The sequence below is a fragment of the Silurus meridionalis genome, chromosome 2 (genome assembly GCF_014805685.1).
Source record: "Silurus meridionalis isolate SWU-2019-XX chromosome 2, ASM1480568v1, whole genome shotgun sequence".
Classification (NCBI taxonomy): domain Eukaryota; kingdom Metazoa; phylum Chordata; class Actinopteri; order Siluriformes; family Siluridae; genus Silurus; species Silurus meridionalis.
Genome location: NC_060885.1, coordinates 29,874,254 through 29,895,135, shown reverse-complemented (window position 1 = coordinate 29,895,135; position 20,882 = coordinate 29,874,254). Strand labels below are relative to the sequence as shown.

General features: G+C 38.3%; 5 non-coding genes across 5 annotated transcripts; all 5 read left to right on the top strand.

Moving 5' to 3' along the window:
* The first annotated feature begins 17,228 nt into the window (after positions 1-17,228).
* On the top strand, positions 17,229-17,299 carry trnag-gcc. Its single transcript has one exon. It is a non-coding gene; the product is annotated as a tRNA-Gly (tRNA).
* Positions 17,300-17,892: 593 nt separating this feature from the next.
* Positions 17,893-17,963, top strand: trnad-guc. The gene has a single exon. It is a non-coding gene; the product is annotated as a tRNA-Asp (tRNA).
* Positions 17,964-18,760: 797 nt separating this feature from the next.
* On the top strand, positions 18,761-18,831 carry trnag-ccc. Its single transcript has one exon. It is a non-coding gene; the product is annotated as a tRNA-Gly (tRNA).
* A 602-nt stretch (positions 18,832-19,433) lies between these two features.
* On the top strand, positions 19,434-19,504 carry trnag-ccc. Its single transcript has one exon. It is a non-coding gene; the product is annotated as a tRNA-Gly (tRNA).
* An 818-nt stretch (positions 19,505-20,322) lies between these two features.
* On the top strand, positions 20,323-20,393 carry trnag-ccc. Its single transcript has one exon. It is a non-coding gene; the product is annotated as a tRNA-Gly (tRNA).
* The last annotated feature ends 489 nt before the right edge of the window (positions 20,394-20,882 follow it).

The window sequence follows — 20,882 nt, the reverse complement described above, 5'->3', positions numbered from 1 at the left end:
AGAGTTGAATGAGAGTTAAAGGGTGGAGTTTAACCTGGCCATGTCTTAGTTAGGTTAGTGTGTTTATATCTGTTATAGCATACAGTACATGGATACAGGAACTATTATGGTCAAGTATATTTCACAGAATTAAGTGGAAAATCTGAAAGTGAATCGGCATGTGTCATTTTTTATCAATCCTTTGGTAGGAGGAACATGTCCTTATAGGAAATGATTTATCTTTGGAGATTCTGTTTGAATGATTGTATTTCGGTCTCAGATTTTAGTCTCAATTATAAATAAAGTTAAGCTTCTGTATTATTAAATGTAAATAAAATTTTCTTTTTGAAAATGTTAAAAGAAAACAAAAGAAAAATCCTAGCTTCTACAAAGTTTTAGTAACTGTAAATGCTATGCAAAAAGGGGCAAGATTAAATCAAGAACACCTTCCAAACCTGCAGGCTTTGTTTATAACACAATGTAAGTCCCTTCCAGAACCACTGGCCTGGTTGTCGTCTCAAAAGATGTATTATATACAATGTAAGAAGTTCTCTGTCAAACATGGTAAAAACTCTGAGCTGTTTATTATCACTACTGACTAGCCTTTTCCATTCATAACCACAGTCTGTAAACATTCTGTCCTTTCACAAATGCCAGGCAAATCCTTTTCTGTTAGGAAGCATAACAGAAACTAATTGGTTTTGTGATCCCATTCTGCACAAACCTATATTCATTCACATTTGCACACCAATTATCATCCTTTCTAGACACATATTGTTCTGCTTTCACATTTGGTAAACAGGTTTATAAATTTAGCAGCTTTTCACACCTGACATAGAGCTATATGATTCAATTATTTCTAGTTATGCATAGATACGAGACTGAGACGATGTATGACACTAATATAATTTCACACCATGTTAAAGTGTGAAACCTGTGATATGATCTTTTAACAAAGCACTAATAAAAGATATGAAAAGCAGCCGGAATGGATTAGTACATTAATTGTCACGCTTGGATTTTCAGGTTACCTCTTTTTTGTTCACCTCAAGCCATCTGCATTACAAAAAGATATAAAGGCCAAATCATAGAGTGCTGCAAATGATTTGATGTGTATATTGATTAATATGAGTTTGCTTTGCAATCACTCAGAGCCTTAGGAGCTGATCCAGGGCCAAAGTTTCAATTCCAAAGACATGGCAGTTAAACTGCTGAAAATTGGACAGCGCCACAGGCACAAATATTAATTCCACTGTGCAATTCAGGGGCAATGATACCAACAGCATGTGAATATTGGCATTAACCTGATTAAGCATCAGCTCAAGCAACAAATCGCTGTTTCATTTATTTTTGATCCATTGTCTTGGGGAACAAATCTAACACTAGCATCTTTTTAAGATTATCAGAGCATTTATCATCATCTGAGCTCTTGCCTTGCAGCTGGGCCCATAGTTGGATGCTGTTTGGAAGCTGCTCGTTGTTTGTTTTGTGTGTGCCTTTCTCCCTAAGTAACAGTTTCATTTTTATGATCAACACCTTCTTACTAGCCAGAACTGGATTTAATACCTTTGGAGTCTAACACAACAAACACTCTATGAACAATAGTTTGTGGACACCTGAGCATAAGATTGTAAATACTTTTAGAATATCCTATTCCAGTTTTTAGTCTTTTTAAGACTTTTAGTCCCAATTTGCTGTTAGAATAACCTGGGTGCACTCAGCGTTATAATTCAGTTGGGTTGAGGTCAAAGATTTCAGGGCTCTCATTCCATTGCATATAATGTAAGACATCCTATACTATTATTTGCCTCCTACTTTGTGGTTGCAGTTTGGAGAAGTACCACATACAGAATGACTGGGAGAATCAGGTGTCCCAATGATTGTCTATATAGTGTAACTTGTATACTGCAAAATCATTGTGCATTTTATATAGCTTTTGCAGATGCACACTTTAGAAAAAATGTGCATTATCTTCCACTCTAGAGAAGGTAATCGTTGGGAAGGGGTAGATGTTGGACTTCTGGCCAGAAGGTGATGAGTTCAAATTCCTGCAGCACTAAGCTGCTACTGTTGGGCCCTTCAGCAAGGCCCTTAACCTTTAACTGCTAAGTTGCTCTGGATAAGGGCATCTGCCAAATTCCATAAATGTACTCTAATGCATTTTACTCCTCTTTAAGTTAGCGTACCCATAATTTACTGTAATCCATTGGAATAATGACTCAGTTGTATGAAATTTTATAATGTTATCATTAGAGTATGTTCTCAAGACACTATTGATAATGACTTGGACTTGCTTCTAAATGAATGGCATATGAGCTTGGTCTTAACTGAAAGTATTAAAAACATTTTGGTGGCTTTGTGGAGGAATTCTTTGACTGAACCACCAATGCCACCATATAATTGCGCCCCTGGTGTTTAAATAGATTTTTGCAACCAATTGGTACATTACATATGCATATTCATTTTCAACTATTTTAAGGGCATTCCAAACTTCTCACTTTACCTCTTGTTTCTTCATTCTCCTTAATAATTATGTAAATGTGTTTGGGAAGATAATGAGAGAAAATTCAATAAAATACTAGTAAACATAGTGTGTTAATTAAACATAAAAAGATTGATGCATTCATTAAACACTCAAATAATAACAGCAACAATAATTAATAATAATGTGAAATTATTTAAATGTATTGAGGTTTCAGATAATCATGTGCTATTTATTGTTAAAGCAACAGGCATATTTTTTTCCAATTAGAATTCAGTCATAAATTGTACGAAGTAAACAAACCTTAAATGAGAACATCTCCCTGAATTGCATTAAGCATGTTTCATGTAAAGTATTGCTGATGAGTTTGGAGATTCTGGTGTTAATTAATTGTTCGTTTTAGATCTTGTTGAGCGGGGCACAGATGAGGCAGTAAGAGCTAGACAGACCAAAGCATTAAGTTGTTGATGCATCACTTTCTTTGGGTAGAGCTCACCACCATTATATCAATATATCAATGACAGAAAAAGTGACAACAAAAACCATCAACTCTGAACTTTATTATCAAATAAATCTTGGATGCCACTGATTAACCACATGTTAATAATAAAGCTATTCGCTATTTGTTAATGGTAATTTTTTTTTTCTTTTTAGCGTAAAAAGGGCTTTGTTTAAAATGGGGAAGAAACTCTAACAAACACCATCTTTTATCTTGCTTTTCTCATCAAATGTTGATCTATCAGTCACTGAGTATTGAAGAGGAAATAGAGCTTTATTGACACAGAGAGCACAGCCCCCTGAAGCATGTAGTGCATAATGTATTGATCAGAAACAGAAGGCAGTAAATCTTCAGAGGTAATGAATGCCATTCTTAAACTTCATCTCATCCATTATCACCGGACAATAGATCCATTTTTAATGGACCCCACTTAATTCATATTTACCTTCCTGTCCTTCTTCTTTTTCTTTCTGTTTGCTTTTATCTTCTCACCCCCCTGAGACTGACTACTTCAATCAATCTTTCCATCCATAAAATAGTTTTACATTTGGTGGAAAATTTGTCTTCAGCTGATGAGTATGGAACTGTTTGATCACGGTCAGTTTTCTTTAGCAAAACTATGAATAAGTACAGAGAAAATAATGACTTTGTTATATTTTATATTACGTAAAACATCAGGACACCAAATTGAACTTTTGCTATGTTTCCACACAGATGGTTTTAATTGCCGGATGTGTGCATCATAGTGGATTTTGGTGCAGTTTTATTATATGTTTAAAAGGGACAATACTATGGAAATGAAACTATAGTTTAAAGTAGTCAATGTGCAGTTTGTATAGCAGTATAGATTTACTGTCTTCTAAAAATATCTCAACATACAACTATTATTGTCAAAATAGCTGGCAACAAAAGTGAGTACACCCTAAGTGATAACAGCAGTACATCATGTAACCAGGCAAAGCTTCATGTCGAATTCATCAAGTTCATGTTCTCAGGACCATACAATTTACTGTATCTTGTATTAGAGCATTCAAAATTTGGTGCTTTAAATAGAAATCTTTCATACTGACCACTGGATGTTCATCATGGCACCTTGTGGCAAAGAACTCTCTGAGAATTTAAGAATTTGAATTGTTGCACTCCACAAAGATGGCCGAGGCTAAACAAAGATAGGAAACTGTGTTACTGAGTTACAGTGGGCAGGGTCATACAGAGGTTTTCCAAAAAAACGTTGAAGGTGATGGAGTTGCTAAGTATGTGTCCAGACCTAAACCCTATTGAGCACCTGCGGAGCATCCTCAAACAGAAGGGGGAGAAGTGCCATGTGTTTAAGATTCAGCAGCTCTGTGATGTCATTATGGAGGAGTGGAAGAGGATTTAGGGTGTACTCAATTTTGTTGCTAGCTATTTAGACAAAATGGCTGTATGTTGAGGTATTTTCAGAGGACAGCAAATCTCTACTGCTATACAAGCTGCACATTGACTCTAAAGTACACATTTCGACAATGAAAACCACCTGTGTGTAAACAAAGCAAAAGTTCAGTTTGGTGTCCTGTTGATTTACGTAATTTAAAACACCATACTTTCTTTCGGCTTCTCTCATTAGCGGTTGCCACAGCAGATCCTCCACATGTTTGATTTGGTACATGTTTTTATGCCCTTTCTAACGCAACCCTTCCTATTTATCTGGGATTGGGACCGGCACTGAGAGTGGCTGAGGTTGGTTCCCTGACCAGGGAGCGAACCCGGGCTGCAGCGGTGAGCGCGCCGCATCCTAACCACTAGACCACCAGGAAACGTAATTTAAAACACATAATTACTTTGAACCATTTACAAGAATATTTTGTCTTCATGCTCTATGTTGACTATGGTTTCACAAATAAACATATATCTGCATAAATCATAATGCATAAATCATCCATATTTGTCCATGCCCATGTTAATTAGAGTTTTAAAAACTTGAAAAGTATTATTGTACAATTAGAACAGATAAGAACGTGTGATTAAAATGCAATTAATCACGGTTCAATGTTTGTTTGTTTTTTTAATTAAATAATGCTTTTATAATAATTGTGTATTTGATCATTTGTAAAATCTAATTGTATATGATGCACTATATATTTTATATAGACATAAAGAAGATTTCCAGCATTTTTTTTTTTTTTTTACTTGTGCCATATTTCTGTTAAGGGAAATATTTATTTCAATGCTTGTGAGATTTGTTTGCTTATAGTATGACAACTGCCTTAGCTGCTAAACTAGAATCATATATACTATATTGCCCTAGTGAGGGGTCAGAAATTATAAATGCATAAGAGATACCACAGATGTTGACAACTCTGCAAAAAAGTTTTGCCCAAGCTATAATTAAGTGATATTGCATGAGAGGGTCAATATTGAATATTTTCATGCTGTGATTTGGCTACAGGCATGAGGCCATAGCCTTATATTAATATTAATAAGTAAATGCCTTTCTGGATGGCCAGATGTTCTGTTTATTTTTGCTTTGCTAGTAGAAATAGATCCTGAAGAAGCTACACTCAATAATTAGCAAGGTATAAACAGCAGATCTAGCTTGCAGGCCAAATCGCATTGATTTATACATTCCAGTAAGTGTTTCCAGTAAAACTGCCATTCCTTCCTCATTTCTTTTCATCAACTTCAACTTTAAATTGCATTTTCGAATGAGAGAGTGGAATTTATCATGGGGAACACAAAGCAAAGGGATACATGTAGCAGTACATTTCAGTGCAGTTACAGTACAGGCACTTTTGGAACGGTGCTCGACCAATCAATTTAGTGGGCTGTGAAGCTCTGACCAGCCTGAGCTTTAAATTTACAGTCTTTTGGTTGCTAACTCAGCACCATAAGACCTGAACTACCACTTTCAAGGCCATTAAATTGTGGTCTGTTTTGTGTTTTATTTGGTCTTGTAGTTCTTAATCAACCACATCCAGTTATAAGGCGGATGTTATTAAGTGGAAGAACACTGTCACTTGGATGGTGCTGTTCGAGACACCAAAGATAAACTGTATCACACTTCCTGCAAACCATGTCAAATGAAGCAACACGACTGCCCATTTTTAAAGGGAAGTGCTCAGTAATACTTTAAAAGCTCCTCGTGTTCTGTGTTCCTTAAAAAAAATCCTCTTGAGTGTGTTTCAAACCACAAAATCCAGCCACTATAGGCTGCCAAACACACAGTAGATCATATCAGACCATTTTTACGGAACATGACATCATGAAATGACAACCGAAACCTATACCCTATACCCTCTGTGCAACATCACTGTGGTCGTGTGTCTCAGGATTATTGCATTACATGGCAGTGTTGTCAAATATTTTTTGTGACTCACTACACTAATCCTCAGGGTTCACCATCTTTTTTTATTATCAGGCTGTATTTTACAGGAACCACACAAGCAGGACCAATTATAGGGGTGTTATTTTCTTCTTTGTAGTACTCTGATCATGACTTGCTTCTAAAGCCTAATATCCACTGCTTTGCATTGTTCATTAATATCCATTGGTTTTCTTTTAACGTGAACGTCCACTTGAGTACGACTTGATCCCTCAAGCCTCCAAGGTGTCATCTAACAAGGTTAACATGAGGTAATAAAGCAACTGAATGCCCGTTAAGGTGGCAAAAAAGGATTCTCTAAGAGTAATTAGTGAGGTAGAATCAATGGGGGTGTGTTAACAATTCTATCAGAAATATACTGTAGGCTTTCATCTGATTGACTGTAGTGTTTTAGTCTGTTAAAAGTATTTTAAATGGGTATTAAAACCAGCCCTTTCTAGTCACAGGTTAAAATGTTACCCTAAACGCTAAGCCGATTAATCGTGCGTTTTTCTATTTAAAGCATCAGTGCTGGATTTTTCCACGCGTGTGTTCTGAAGACAAGTTTGTGCTCGGGTCAGTTCCTGTCTCCCTTTAATTACATTCTAAAAGGCTAAATGAGCTGTAAGTGTCCTTTAGCCCCTACTAGGCTCTTATTCAGCCTTTTTGTGTACCTCATCATTTGTCAGATCAGCCATTATATGATCAGGAGTCAATCTCGTGCACCCCCTCCCTGCACTTTGTTCACCCTGGTGAGCTTGGGAAAATGAAATGAGCAGTCAGCCTATATTAGTTTTGCTGTGGGCCTAATGAGCCTGTCTGAAGAAATAAGCTCAGCGAATAGCACGCAGAGCTCCGTTCTTCATCCAATGCTCAATTAGATATTAATTTTGATAATGATAAGCATCGAAGTGGGGTTTACGCTGACATTTGGCTGCTGTGCTGTGTGAGGAGGAAAGCAAGACTGGCAGACCTAGGAGACAATGAACAGGTGATGGATTCGAACACATACACACACACACACACACACACACACACACACACCAATAGTACCCAGGGGCGTCAGAAATGAAATTAGTTAGTGGTTAGGGGAGGCAGAAATTATGAATCATCTAGATAATGTGCATGTGGTGGGGGCGGGGGTGGTTTGGCTGATCACCTTGGTTCTAAAGAACTGCACTTCAGTTGAGAATATTTTTTGAAGCGAGAAGGCAGGCTCTACGCACCCAACTTTTTTGTATGGTATGCAAACTTTCATTTCACTTAATTCATACATTAAGTTAGAATCAGAATCAGAAAGAGCTTTATTGCCCAGTATGTTTGCCCTTACAAGAACTTCGTTTTGGTGACAGAAGCTTCCAGTTGCACTTTTTCTGGAAGTGAAATGGAACTAAAAACAAAATAAATAAAAGAATAAAAGAAAAAAAAAAAGAATAAAAGTTATTGGGTTTTTTTTATTAAGGAAATGAACAAGAAGTAATATTGCACAAAAACGTACAGATTAGTAAAAGTGGTATTGCAAATATATTTTATTGCACAATCCACAACACCCATCATCTTGATTCTTTTCTGTACTGCCAATGAAGTGATGGAGTGAACTTCCCATAGATGTCTGAATAGCTGAGTCACTGCTTATCTTTAAATGATGGGTGAAGACCTACCTCTTACTGAAGCACTTAAACTAGCACTTTTTTCCTGTTTGTTTTGTCTTTGCTCTAATTCCTCAACATAGTTTAGTCTGATGGTATTTTAAGGTTGTAATCTAGTGAACCAGTGTTTATATATTAATTTATAGAGACATAGAGAACTTCCATAACACCCCATTTGTTATATGGCTGTAACTATTATTTATAGACATCAGAGGATTCAAAAAGAGCAATAAGTTTTCAACAATTTTGTTAGTGAAGTCAGGAAACCTTTATTGGTTTAGCTCTAAACGTGCCTGATATTGATTTTTTTTTATATAAATTGAAATTTCTACAATCAATACAAGAACTGATATAAATTGTTGTTAAGATTTGTAAAACAGTGTTGTATGTTGTGTTGGTTGTTGTTTGGAATTCACTATGCAGGAGGAAAAACTGACTAAACTAGTGCATTTGCGCAGGCTTGTCACTAGGGGTCTCTGAATTCTCAGTTTCTCCAAATGTAAAGCAAAGAAGTTAGCGAGGTATTATTTAGGATCACTGGTAAGTGTAGCCAAAATCAAAGAAATATATGTTTATCCTCAAGCAGCAGAAATGGTGACTAACAAGACTGGATGTTTATTAGTATATTATTGGAACAGAGTACCTGGTATTCAGACAAATTGTGGTCCTTAGTATAGAATTGATTTGCGTGTTTGTTTTGGGTAACATCGTCTGTTTTTACGTTCAGTTTTTGCTGAAAAAAACGTTTCTAATCTGAAGACAGGGTTAGTGCTTTATTATAATGGAAATAAGAATAATTTTTAGTAGGTTCAAATATATTTGAGGTTAAAAAGACCTTAATCCAGGTGCACAGTGTGTGATTTTGGCTATAAATTGGTAATCGCGGACAAATTTTTAAACTCCTAAAAAATTCCTATGCATCTGTAGTCTTTGATCGCTTGTTTGACTTGTTCACCGACAAGGCCATCGTGATAACTTTCTTCCTCTGATGAAACCTGATGACGCAATTAGTGCTACAGCTTCAAACCACCTCAGGGAAAATGTCGAAACGAGTCAGATGGACACTAGTTTTACAAGAAGAGAAACCTAATGAGTTATGGAATGTTTTGTCTGCTGCTAGCTACCATCATAGAGAAGGCGGGCCTGAACGTGTCACAGATTGATGACGTAAAAAACTTTGCATGAGTCTCTTTCTTGCGTGTGCCTGTCATAATGATAACTGAGATCCTACAGTGTGACATGAAGATCAGGTTCGAGTTCGGGTACCTGGTGTCAACAGTGCAAAGTAATTGAGAGTTGTTAGGGAAGAAAAGAAAAGAGTGCAGGCAGGGTGGAGTGGGTGGAGAGGAGTGGCAGGTGTGATTTGTGATAGAAGGGTACATGTAAGAGTGAAAGGGAAAGTTTATAGGACTGTGGTGAGACCTGCGATGTTGGTTTAAAGACAGTGGCACTGACTAAAAGACAGGAGGTGGAGCTGGAGCTGGAGGAAGCAGAGTTGAAGATGCTAAGATTTTTATTGGGAGTGATAAGTATGGACAGGATTAGAGGGACAGCACATTTAGGATGTTTTCGGTAGGTGAGGAAGGCACGATTGAGACGGTCTGGACATGTGCAGAGAAGGGACATGTGGTATAAAGGAAGAAGAATGCTGAGGATGGAGCCGCCAGGAATGAGGAAAAGAGGAAGGCCAATGAGGAGGTTAATGGGTGTGGTGAGGGAAGACATGCAGGTAGTTAATTTGAAAGAGGCAGATGTGGAGGACAGAGTAGTATGGAGACGGTTAATCTGCTGTGGCTTACCCTAATGAAACAGCCGAAAGAAAAAGAAGATGTTTAATGTGTTAAAGAGGATCCTGTATAAAGCATTCACTAATTAATAAGTCGCAACTTTCCACAACACTCTGCTGAGGTTGATCGATATGGCGAAAACCATGAATGTTTGCTTTGTGGTATGAGGTATATTTACTGTGATAGGTAGCTGAATTCTTATAGATGTCATTAATGCTTTAATGTTTACCTTACTGTCCCAGAGTCATGCTGTTCATAAATCAGTAAATTGGTTGTAGTGATTTTTTGGGTTTCAGATACTGTATTGAAAACAACACACACACATACACACGCACACACTTACAACAAACTGCCTAACTGACATGAAGCAGTAGTCTAAACAGCTGCTGCAATGTAAATAAGCGAATACAGAAACAACCAGAGCACATTGTCCCACATGGCTTACTCTCATAAAGCAGTCCAACATAACCATCTGCTCCTGTATTCTGTATAGCACACATCAGAAACACACAACACAAACCAATACACACTACAAGTCAGTAATAAGCTCTGGTACGCAAGATTACTTTGGCTTTCTCTGGAATGCTACACGGGTGATGCAAACACACTATAGGCTCATTTTTGGTGCTTTGTTTTTGTTATGTAGAGCATCTTTATTGATCTTTTCATGGCTGTCTGCTTTTCAAGGTCAAGATTTCATAGATCCTCTCACCAAAGTTTTATGTTACAGTATTGTGTGTGGGTGCCATTAATTTTTAATTATACAGTCTATAAATTGTCTATGAATTAGGAGATTATAAATTATGAACATCGACATCTAATTTGTTCATGTAAGGGATTACATTTATAGTAAAACATTTAACTTGTACTTTTTTTTTTTTTTTTTACATTCCAGCCCAACACGACAGACATTTTATAGGTTTCTCAATTATGTAATTGCAGAAGAGCTATTACTTTAATGCTGAGAAAGAAAGCACTATAAATATTTGAATGTGTAAATGTTTATTTTATAGGAACAAAAAATGCACGTCTGCACTCGTCAGCTATTGAGCATCATGTTATTGTATTGTTTGATATGTATGGTATCAAACATACATATCAAACATATTAATATTATACAATCGACAGCATTATTGGTCTCCCACTTAGCATGTAACCCATTTTATTACCTGAAGTGTAATAAAATTCAATAAAAAAAATACTACAAACAGTTTGAGAAAAGATTTTTGGAAAGTATGAAAATGAATAATATTGAAAGTCAGAAATGATGTATTACATATAGTTACAGTTATGTTTGATTTTTTTGAGCAAACTGGTAAAGAGTAAAGAGTTGCTGATTGTACTGTAAATTATATTAGCAACAACTGACAAGAGGTTTACTGAAGTTGAAAAATTTTGAAAGGTCTTTCAGCATATTGACTTGTTTTGTGAAAAAAAACAATTTTCAAAGAACTCTATTTTATGTTTTGCAAAAACAAAATTGAATGGGCCAGAAATCGAACCCAGGCCTCCTGCACGAGGCGAGAGTTTTACCACTGAACTTTTGCAGAGTTGTGCAAAAACCTAAGGTTAATTTCTCTCTATTTCTGTTTCAGTTGGTCCTCAAAGCAGTGCCATTTTTTTATTATTTTCATGTCATGATTAATTAACCCACTGTGACCTCTGGGCTCTATGGTCCTACTTGTGCTTGTGCATTTGTGCATTTTCTAATGGCTGTCTCAATCTCCGGGCCAGAGCCCAGCACATACAGCCTTCCTACTGTTTCCCTATTAGATTAGCACAGAGTGAATCAGGCTTCTGGAGGCCACAGCCAGGTGGTCAGCAATGAAGGGAAGTTTGCTAGGAGACTGGCCTGAGAAGCAGAGCGAGGATAATTGTGACATGTCTGCCAAGGACCATTGCAGTGTAAAATTTTAAGATTATGTCGACAAGATTATAACATGAATGTAGTTCAGGTTAATAATGTATGACATATAATCCAGAGGCTTTATTCAAGATTAAAATCTTAAATTTACATTTTCAAGATTACTCATGTTTAGCAGATTTTATTAACAGTCAGAAAGTCAGTAACCTGTTACTATTGTACAAGGTAAAGATTTGTAATAAAAAGTAAAGCAATCACTCATTTTCAACATGGCAAACACTGACAGACAATTTTTCTGTATATTCCATGACTATACCATAAAACTGGCCAATAGACAATGATGCACTTAAGAAATATTGTTTTTGCTTATAAATAACAAATTATCTGCTACACTATCTTAACCACAAAACTATGTCTGCTATGTTTAATTGTTGCATGATTTTTAAATTATTTCAGATATCTGGTTCAAAACACATCTCAATACAGCCTCCTGGATTAAAAATACACAAGGTAAATATCATATTTTCATCATTAAAGCTTTTGTGTGTGATTCCAAGTAGTCTGGATTGTGGAATTAGTCATTTAACAGCTTAAAAACTAAACTTCTTTATTTTAACTCTGCTAGTGTTTCAGTAAGGATGTATGAATGTAGGACAGACATATTTATCGAAATGATTTAAAAACCAACATATTAATGAAGAGGTCAGTTATCACTTTGTTTAAATGAGAGATTAAGACCATCAAAACTAAGACTTTATTTCAGTGCTATAATACTGTAACAAAGTTGGACACAATTTTAATGCTATCTCTGCTTGCATCTCTTGTGGACGAGAGGAAACAGTAGACGGTGTTTATCTGTAATCACAGAACTCTGGGACATTATTCAGTGAATATCATATCTTGGCAATAGCTATTAGATAATAACTCATTTTGAAACAGATTTGACCTTGCCTTTAAAACTGATCAACAAAACAAATGTGATGTAAATAATCTTTATTTAAAGCTAAAAGCCTGCACAATTCAATCTATAACTTCAATCCACTGTTTAATTAACAAACATACACACAAACACACACACACACACACACACACACACACACAATATATAATATATAATTTTAACTGTCCACCACAGTTTATATGCTGTATACAATATGCTGAATATTCAGATATATGGCCAAGAAGTAAAATGAATGAATATGAAACATAGAACTGACCAGCAGCGCCCCCTTTAGGTGAGCTGCATACACACTTTGTTCATCAGTTTCGTCTGAATACACTTAAGTTTTGCATTAGGTAAGGGAAAAAAATCAAGCATTTCGACTCGTCATATCCTCACTTACAGTAACACACTCATAACTATGTTCAGGCTTCGTATGGCGTGTGTGCACACACTTAGATTATTTTACAATGACTTGTAAAGCAGTCCCACATGCTAAAGGTCAGAAAAGCACCATTACCTAAAGCAAACTTTTGGCTTTCCATGTTGTATTTTACACAAAACGCGATTCATGAACAAAGGAGTTAGATATGTACACATATCTATCAAACAAAATTGTGAATTTGGGAGCTAGTACTAGTTAAAGCTACTGCTGTTTCTGGACTGTATGTGCATTGTCAGGTAAGTGTGAGTAAAATAAACCCATTCCCCTAACAGATTATAAACAGAGCCAATATAAATAGCTACACATTGAATGAAACAGATAGAAGCATAAAAAGAGAGACAAAAACAGGTAAACAGCAGTACAGCCCTAATTATCCCAAGCCAGACTCCACTCAAGTATTGACATCTGCTGTAATCACCACGATGCTGCCCTCTCAAACTGATGAGGCAGTCACACACATCAAAAATCAAATGAGTGAAGGAGTCTCTAAAGTCTTTTCTTCAAAAATATATTTGATATCCTGCCCAATCCTAAAGGCTTTGATATGGTCACTTTGCTTAAAATGAATGAGTTGATGCTGAACATTTTTTTTTCCTTTTAGTGGGCAAAAGTATGGGTCTTACATGCAGTTTGTCATTGCCAATGTGTTAGAATAATAAACAACATTGGGTTTTGATAGTTCACTTGTTGCATTCTTTTGTGCCATTAGTCTATACCCATGATAGCCACAGAGTTCTGATTCTTGAATGACGTCCAACTGAATGCAGTCTTCAGCTGTTGCTAGACCATGCACCTCAATGTCTGATGTGTTTTGCATTCTAAGATACTTACTATATCTGCACACCTCAGATGCAAACAGTTCGGATTTGACTTGCTTTAGACTTTCAAACACTCCGAACAGTCTGTTCATTGTCTGCTGATCTCTCATTAAACAAAGTCTTGCAGTGTGCAGACACTTCTGACACAGGATCTTTTCTGCAACATTCTGTGTAAACTCTAGAAACTGTTGTGTGTGAACATTCTATGAGACCAATGATGTCTAAAGTGTCTGAAGTAAATTTTTGTGAACTCACAAATAATTTCCTTGATGTGTTTTGTTCCTTTTAATTAAATTCATCAAGTTGTTTTAGCCATATACAGTACAGTACTGATGTTGGCTCGGCACTAGTCTTTTCTTCATCTCTGTATACTGACTCGTCGTTCTTGCAGATAAAACCCAATATGGTTGCATTATAGGAAAACTTGGTTATGTGGTTGAAACCGTGTATTGCTGCCTAGTTTTTAGTTGGCAGAGGGAACAGCAGTGCTCAATTTTGTGGTGGTGGAGTTACTGTTCCCGATCCAAACTGACTGACATCTCTCAGTTAGGAAGTCCAGGATCCAGATGCTGGTGGAAGTATTGAGGCCCAACGGGATCAACTTCCTGATCAGGTGCTGAGAAATAGTGGTGATAAATGATGAATTTTATTTTATACTGTAGGTATCCTGTTTTTCCTGTGTTTTTCTTCTTCTTTGCTATCCCTACTGACAGTAAATTACCAATAATAGCTTTTTTTTTTATAAGACATGGTTCAGAAAAACGTGCTTCTATGTAAAGAATGAACCAGTGTTCTTTAATACCTCTCTAAAGGCTAGCAGATAAATAATTTTATACAGTATCTTTAATCCCAAAGATTTGCTTAAATTGTGGTCTCTGAATCATAAATCTGATGAGCTTTTAGAACAGTCTCAGGCAGTGTTGCACTCTTATTTAGCGAGTGGGACCACAACCCAACTATCTCACCATTTAATGAGGCTCCAGTTTGGCAACATCAATGTGAGCTTTCCTGTGAAATATGATTCAGCAAATTTACAGCTTCATTTTTAGATCCCTGGTTAACGAGGAGCGAGACCAGTCAATTCACAATCAATAGCAATCTGTGGCTGTTGCTGTGAGGCGTTGTTGCAGTGTCTCATGGGAACCCTGATGCAGAAGTAATAATGAAAGCAGGAGTAAGATGGGAGTAACATTCTGTACTCTGTCCAGAAGATGAGGTGGAAATAAAGATTGAAAGATTTCACTTAGATGGAAATAAAGCCAGACATTGCTGTGTAAGCCTGCTTTCCAAAAGGTCTGGAGAATAAGATATAAATTGCTTGGAAAAGAAGGTTCTAGTGATTGAAATATAAAAAGTCAGCACTAATTATAAAGTGGATGGCAAACTGTGAATTGCCATATCATCCTAGTAGACATGTGCAGATACAAAACCCAGAACAGGTGGTCTGTGCCGAAAAGTTTAGACATGGATTTCAACAAGATAATGTGCGAAGTTTATTTAACTGACGATCAAATCAACTAATGTGTCAACTTTATTATATAATATATCTATTATATTAACCAGTGGCGGGCCATGCATTTGGTACCTGGGCCTTCAGTGAGGACTTACCCGACTTAATCAAGTCAAGTCAAGTCAAGTCAAGTCAAGAGGCTTTTATTGTCATTTCTACTATACACAGTGGTACACAGTACACAGTAAAAATGAGACAACGTTTCTCCAGAACCCTGGTGCTACACTAAACAACAAACAACAAAACAACATTAAGCTAAAACACAAGTTACATAAAGTGCATCGAGTGCAACCTGGTGCAAACAGTGCAGACAGACAGTGCAGACAGACGACACAAGACAAGACACAAAACCCTATATAGCGCCGACCAGTAAACCTACTGTATACTAGATTATACAGTACTGTACAAGAAAACTGTAAAAACTATACAAAAATATAAACTAGATCCCAGAAGTGAGTGTAAACAGTGTAGTGCAAAAAAAATACAGCAGCAGTCGAAGGTGCAAAAACAGCATGTAAACAGTCTAATACAATGAAAATCCTAAATGTGCAAGAACAGCAGTTGAGAGTGGTACTGTTAAGAATAATAAATAATAACAGTACCACTCTCAACTGCTGTTCTTAATACCACCACTATCACGTCATGACTACAGAAACCATCAATAGAATACAAAAACGCATTCTAAAAACGCATGGCATTACAGAGAGAGAGGCATTTTACATATGGAGGGTGAATACCATTTTACTAGAGCAAGAAACCTAGTGAAGACAACTCAAAACCTTTACACTAAAACCACAACTGTGCACCTACATCATTTGGAGAAGTTCAGATATATTTATCTAATAACATGACAAAAACATTACAAATTTAAATAAAATCCAACCTACTTACCAGAGATCAAAAGTGACCAAAAATGTGTTGGCAAATTCCTTCAGCTGGCAAGCTATACATTCATTGTCAGTTCTTCACTAGTTTTCAGTAACTTTAGGAAGCGTACGATAAGGTTACTTTTAAACAGCTCAGAGACATCTTACAACGCTATGTGCAAGCATTGGTGGTTCAGTGGTAGAGTTCTTGCCTGCCATGCAGGTGGCCGGGGTTCGATTCGCGGCCAATGCACTGTAAGATATTAAAGAGGCTTTCTTGCCAAATGCCTTCAGCTGGCAAGGTTTTATTTCATGTCGGGTCTTCACTAACTTTACAAAATTGTACAATAAGTTTACTCTTAGCGAGCTCGGAGACATCTTTCAGTTTAATCCGCAGGCGTTGGTGGTTCAGTGGTAGAATTCTCGCCTACCACATGGGAGCCCCGGGTTTGATTTCCGGCCAATGCACAGCCACCTTTTAATAGGCTTTTTTGGCAAATGCCTTCTGCTGGGAATCTTTTCATTTCATGTCAGTTCTTCACTAGTCTTCAGTACCTTTACCAAATCGTACAATAAGTTTACTCTTACCAAGCTTGAAGACAAATTACCAGCCCGTGTGCATTCATCGGTGGTTCAGTGGTGGAATTCTCGCCTGCCATGCTGGCGGCCCGGGTTCAATTCCCGGCCAATGCACATTTCGTTTTTAATAGGTTTTATGGAAAATGCCTTCAGCTGGCAAGCTTTTCATTTCATGTCAGTTCTTCACTAGTCTTCACTAGCTTTACAAAATTGTACAATAAGTTTACTCTTAGCAAACTTGTAGACATCTTTCAATCTAATATGCAGGCCTTGGTGGTTCAGTGGTAGAATTCTCGCCTCCCACGTGGGAACCCTGTATTCGATTCCGGCCAATGCACGTGCAGCTTTTTTGGCAAATGCCTTCCGCTGGCAAGCTTTTCCGTTCATGTCAGGTTTTTACTAACTTTACAAAATTGTACAATAAGTTTACTCTTAGTGAGCTCTGAGACATCGTTCAGGCCACTCTGCAGGCATTGGTGGTTCAGTGGTAAAATTCTCGCCTGCCACGCGGGAGGCCCGGGTTCGATTCCCGGCCAATGCACATCCAGCTTTTATTAGGCTATTTTGGCAAATGCCTTCAGCTGGCAAGCTTTTCATTTCATGTCAGTTCTTCACTAGTCTTCAGTACCTTGACCAAATCGTACAATAAGTTTACTTTTAGCAAACTCTAAAACATGTTTCAGACCAGTCTGCATGCATTGGTGGTTCGGTGGTAGAATTCTCGCCTGCCACGCGGTAGCCCTGGGTTTGATACCCGGCCAATGCATATCCAGCTATAAACAGGCTTTTTTGGCAAATGCCTTCAGCTGGGAAGCTTTTCATTTCATGTCAGTTCATCACTCGTCATCACTAACTTTACAAAATTGTACAATAAGTTTACTCTTAGCAAACTTGTAGACATCTTTCAATCTAATATGCAGTCCTTGGTGGTTCAGTGGTAGAATTCTCGCCTCCACGTGGGAACCCTGTATTCGATTCCCGGCCAATCCACGTCCAGCTTTTAATAGGCTTTTTTGGCAAATGCCTTCAGCTGGCAAGCTTTTCCGTTCATGTCAGGTCTTCACTAACTTTACAAAATTGTACCATAAGTTTACTCTTAGTGATCTCGGAGACATCGTACAGGCCACTCTGCAGGCATTGGTGGTTCAGTGGTAGAATTCTTGCCTGTCACGCGGGAGGCCAGGGTTCGATTCCCGGCCAATGCACATCCAGCTTTTAATAGGCTTTTTTGGCAAATGCCTTGAGCTGGCAAGCTTTTCCTTTCATGTCGGGTCTTCACTAACTTTACAAAATTGTACAATAAGTTTACTCTTAGCAAACTTGTAGACATTTTTCAATCTAATATGCAGTCCTTGGTGGTTCAGTGGTAGAATTCTCGCCTCCACGTGGGAACCCTGTATTCGATTCCCGGCCAATCCACGTCCAGCTTTTAATAGGCTTTTTTGGCAAATGCCTTCAGCTGGCAAGCTTTTCCGTTCATGTCAGGTCTTCACTAACTTTACAAAATTGTACAATAAGTTTACTCTTAGTGATCTCGGAGACATCGTACAGGCCACTCTGCAGGCATTGGTGGTTCAGTGGTAGAATTCTCGCCTACCACATGGGAGCCCCGGGTTTGATTTCCGGCCAATGCACATCCAGCTTTTAATAGGCTTTTTTGGCAAATGCCTTCTGCTGGGAAGCTTTTCATTTCATGTCAGTTCTTCACTAACTTTACAAAATTGTACAATAAGTTTACTCTTACCAAGCTTGAAGACAAATTACCAGCCCATGTGCACTCATCGGTGGTTCAGTGGTGGAATTCTCACCTGCCACGCTGAAGGCCTGGGTTCAATTCCCGGCCAATGCACATTTTGTTTTTAATAGGTTTTATGGAAAATGCCTTTAGCTGGCAAGCTTTTCATTTCATGTCAGTTCTTTACTAGTCTTCAGTAACTTTACCAATTTGTACAATAAGTATACTCTTAGCAAGCTCTGAAACATCTGTCAGTCCGCTCTGCAGGCATTGGTGGTTCAGTGGTAGAATTTTCGCCTCCCACGCGGGAGCCCCGGGTTCGATTCCCGGCCAATGCACATCCAGCTTTTAATAGGCTTTTTTGGCAAATGCCTTCAGCTGGCAAGCTTTTCCTTCAGGTCAGTTCTTCACTAGTCTTCACTAACTTTACAAAATTGTACAATAAGTTTACTCTTAGTGATCTCGGAGACATCGTACAGGCCACTCTGCAGGCATTGGTGGTTCAGTGGTAGAATTCTCGCCTACCACATGGGAGCCCCGGGTTTGATTTCCGGCCAATGCACAGCCACCTTTTAATAGGCTTTTTTGGCAAATGCCTTCTGCTGGGAAGCTTTTCATTTCATGTCAGTTCTTCACTAGTCTTCAGTACCTTTACCAAATCGTACAATAAGTTTACTCTTACCAAGCTTGAAGACAAATTACCAGCCCATGTGCATTCGTCGGTGGTTCAGTGGTGGAATTCTCGCCTGCCACGCTGGCGGCCTGGGTTCAATTCCCGGCCAATGCACATTTCATTTTTAATAGGTTTTATGGAAAATGCCTTTAGCTGGCAAGCTTTTCATTTCATGTCAGTTCTTTAATATTCTTCAGTAACTTTACCAATTTGTACAATAAGTATACTCTTAGCAAGCTCTGAAACATCTGTCAGACCGCTCTGCAGGCATTGGTGGTTCAGTGGTAGAATTCTCGCCTCCCACGCGGGAGCCCCGGGTTCGATTCCCGGCCAATGCACATCCAGCTTTTAATAGGCTTTTTTGGCAAATGCCTTCAGCTGGCAAGCTTTTCCTTCCAGGTCAGTTCTTCACTAGTCATCAGGAGCTTGACCAAATTGTACAATAAGTTTACTCTTAGTGAGCTCGGAGACCTCTTTCAGGCCAATATGCAGGCATTGGTGGTTCAGTGGTAGAATTCTCGCCTCCCGTGTGGAAGCCCTGGATTCGATTCCCGGCCAATGCACATCCAGCTTTTATTAGGCTTTTTTGGCAAATGCCTTCAGCTGGGAAGCTTTTCATTTCATGTCAGTTCTTCACTAGTCTTCACTAACTTTACAAAATTTTACAATAAGTTTACTCTTAGCAAGTTAGGAGACATCTTTCAGTTAATCTGCGGGCATTGGTAGTTCAGTGGTAGAATTCTCGCCTCCCACACGGGAAGCCGGGGTTCGATTCCCGGCCAATGCGCATCCAGCTTTTAATAGGCTTTTTTGGCAAATGCCTTCAGCTGGCAAGCTTTTCATTCCATTACAGTTCTTCACTAGTCATCAGGAGCTTGACCAAGTCGTACAATAAGTTTACTCTTAGATAACTTGGAGACATCTTTCAATCTAATATGCAGTCCTTGGTGGTTCAGTGGTAGAATTCTCGCATCCCACATGGGAACCCTGTATTCGATTCCCGGCCAATGCGCATCCAGCTTTTAATATGCTTTTTTGGCAAATGCCTTCAGCTGGCAAGCTTTTCGTTTCATGTCAGGTCTTCATTAACTTTACAAAATTGTACAATAAGTTTACTCTTAGCGAGCTCGGAGATATCTTTCGGGTTATTCAGCGGGCATTGGTGGTTCAGTGGTAGAATTCTCGCCTCCCACGCGGGAGCCCCGGGTTCGATTCCCGGCCAATGCACATCCAGCTTTTAATAGGCTTTTTTGGCAAATGCCTTCAGCTGGCAAGCTTTTCATTCCAGGTCAGTTCTTCACTAGTCATCAGGAGCTTGACCAAATTGTACAATAAGTTTACTCTTAGTGAGCTCGGAGACATCTTTCAGGCCAATATGCAGGCATTGGTGGTTCAGTGGTAGAATTCTCGCCTCCGTGTGGAAGCCCTGGATTCGATTCCCGCCAATGCGCATCCAGCTTTTAATATGCTTTTTGGCAAATGCCTTCAGCTGGCAAGCTTTTCGTTTCATGTCAGGTCTTCATTAACTTTACAAAATTGTACAATAAGTTTACTCTTAGCGAGCTCGGAGATATCTTTCGGGTTATTCAGCGGGCATTGGTGGTTCAGTGGTAGAATTCTCGCCTCCACGCTGGAGCCCCGGGTTCGATTCCGGCCAATGCACATCCAGCTTTTAATAGGCTTTTTTGGCAAATGCCTTCAGCTGGCAAGCTTTTC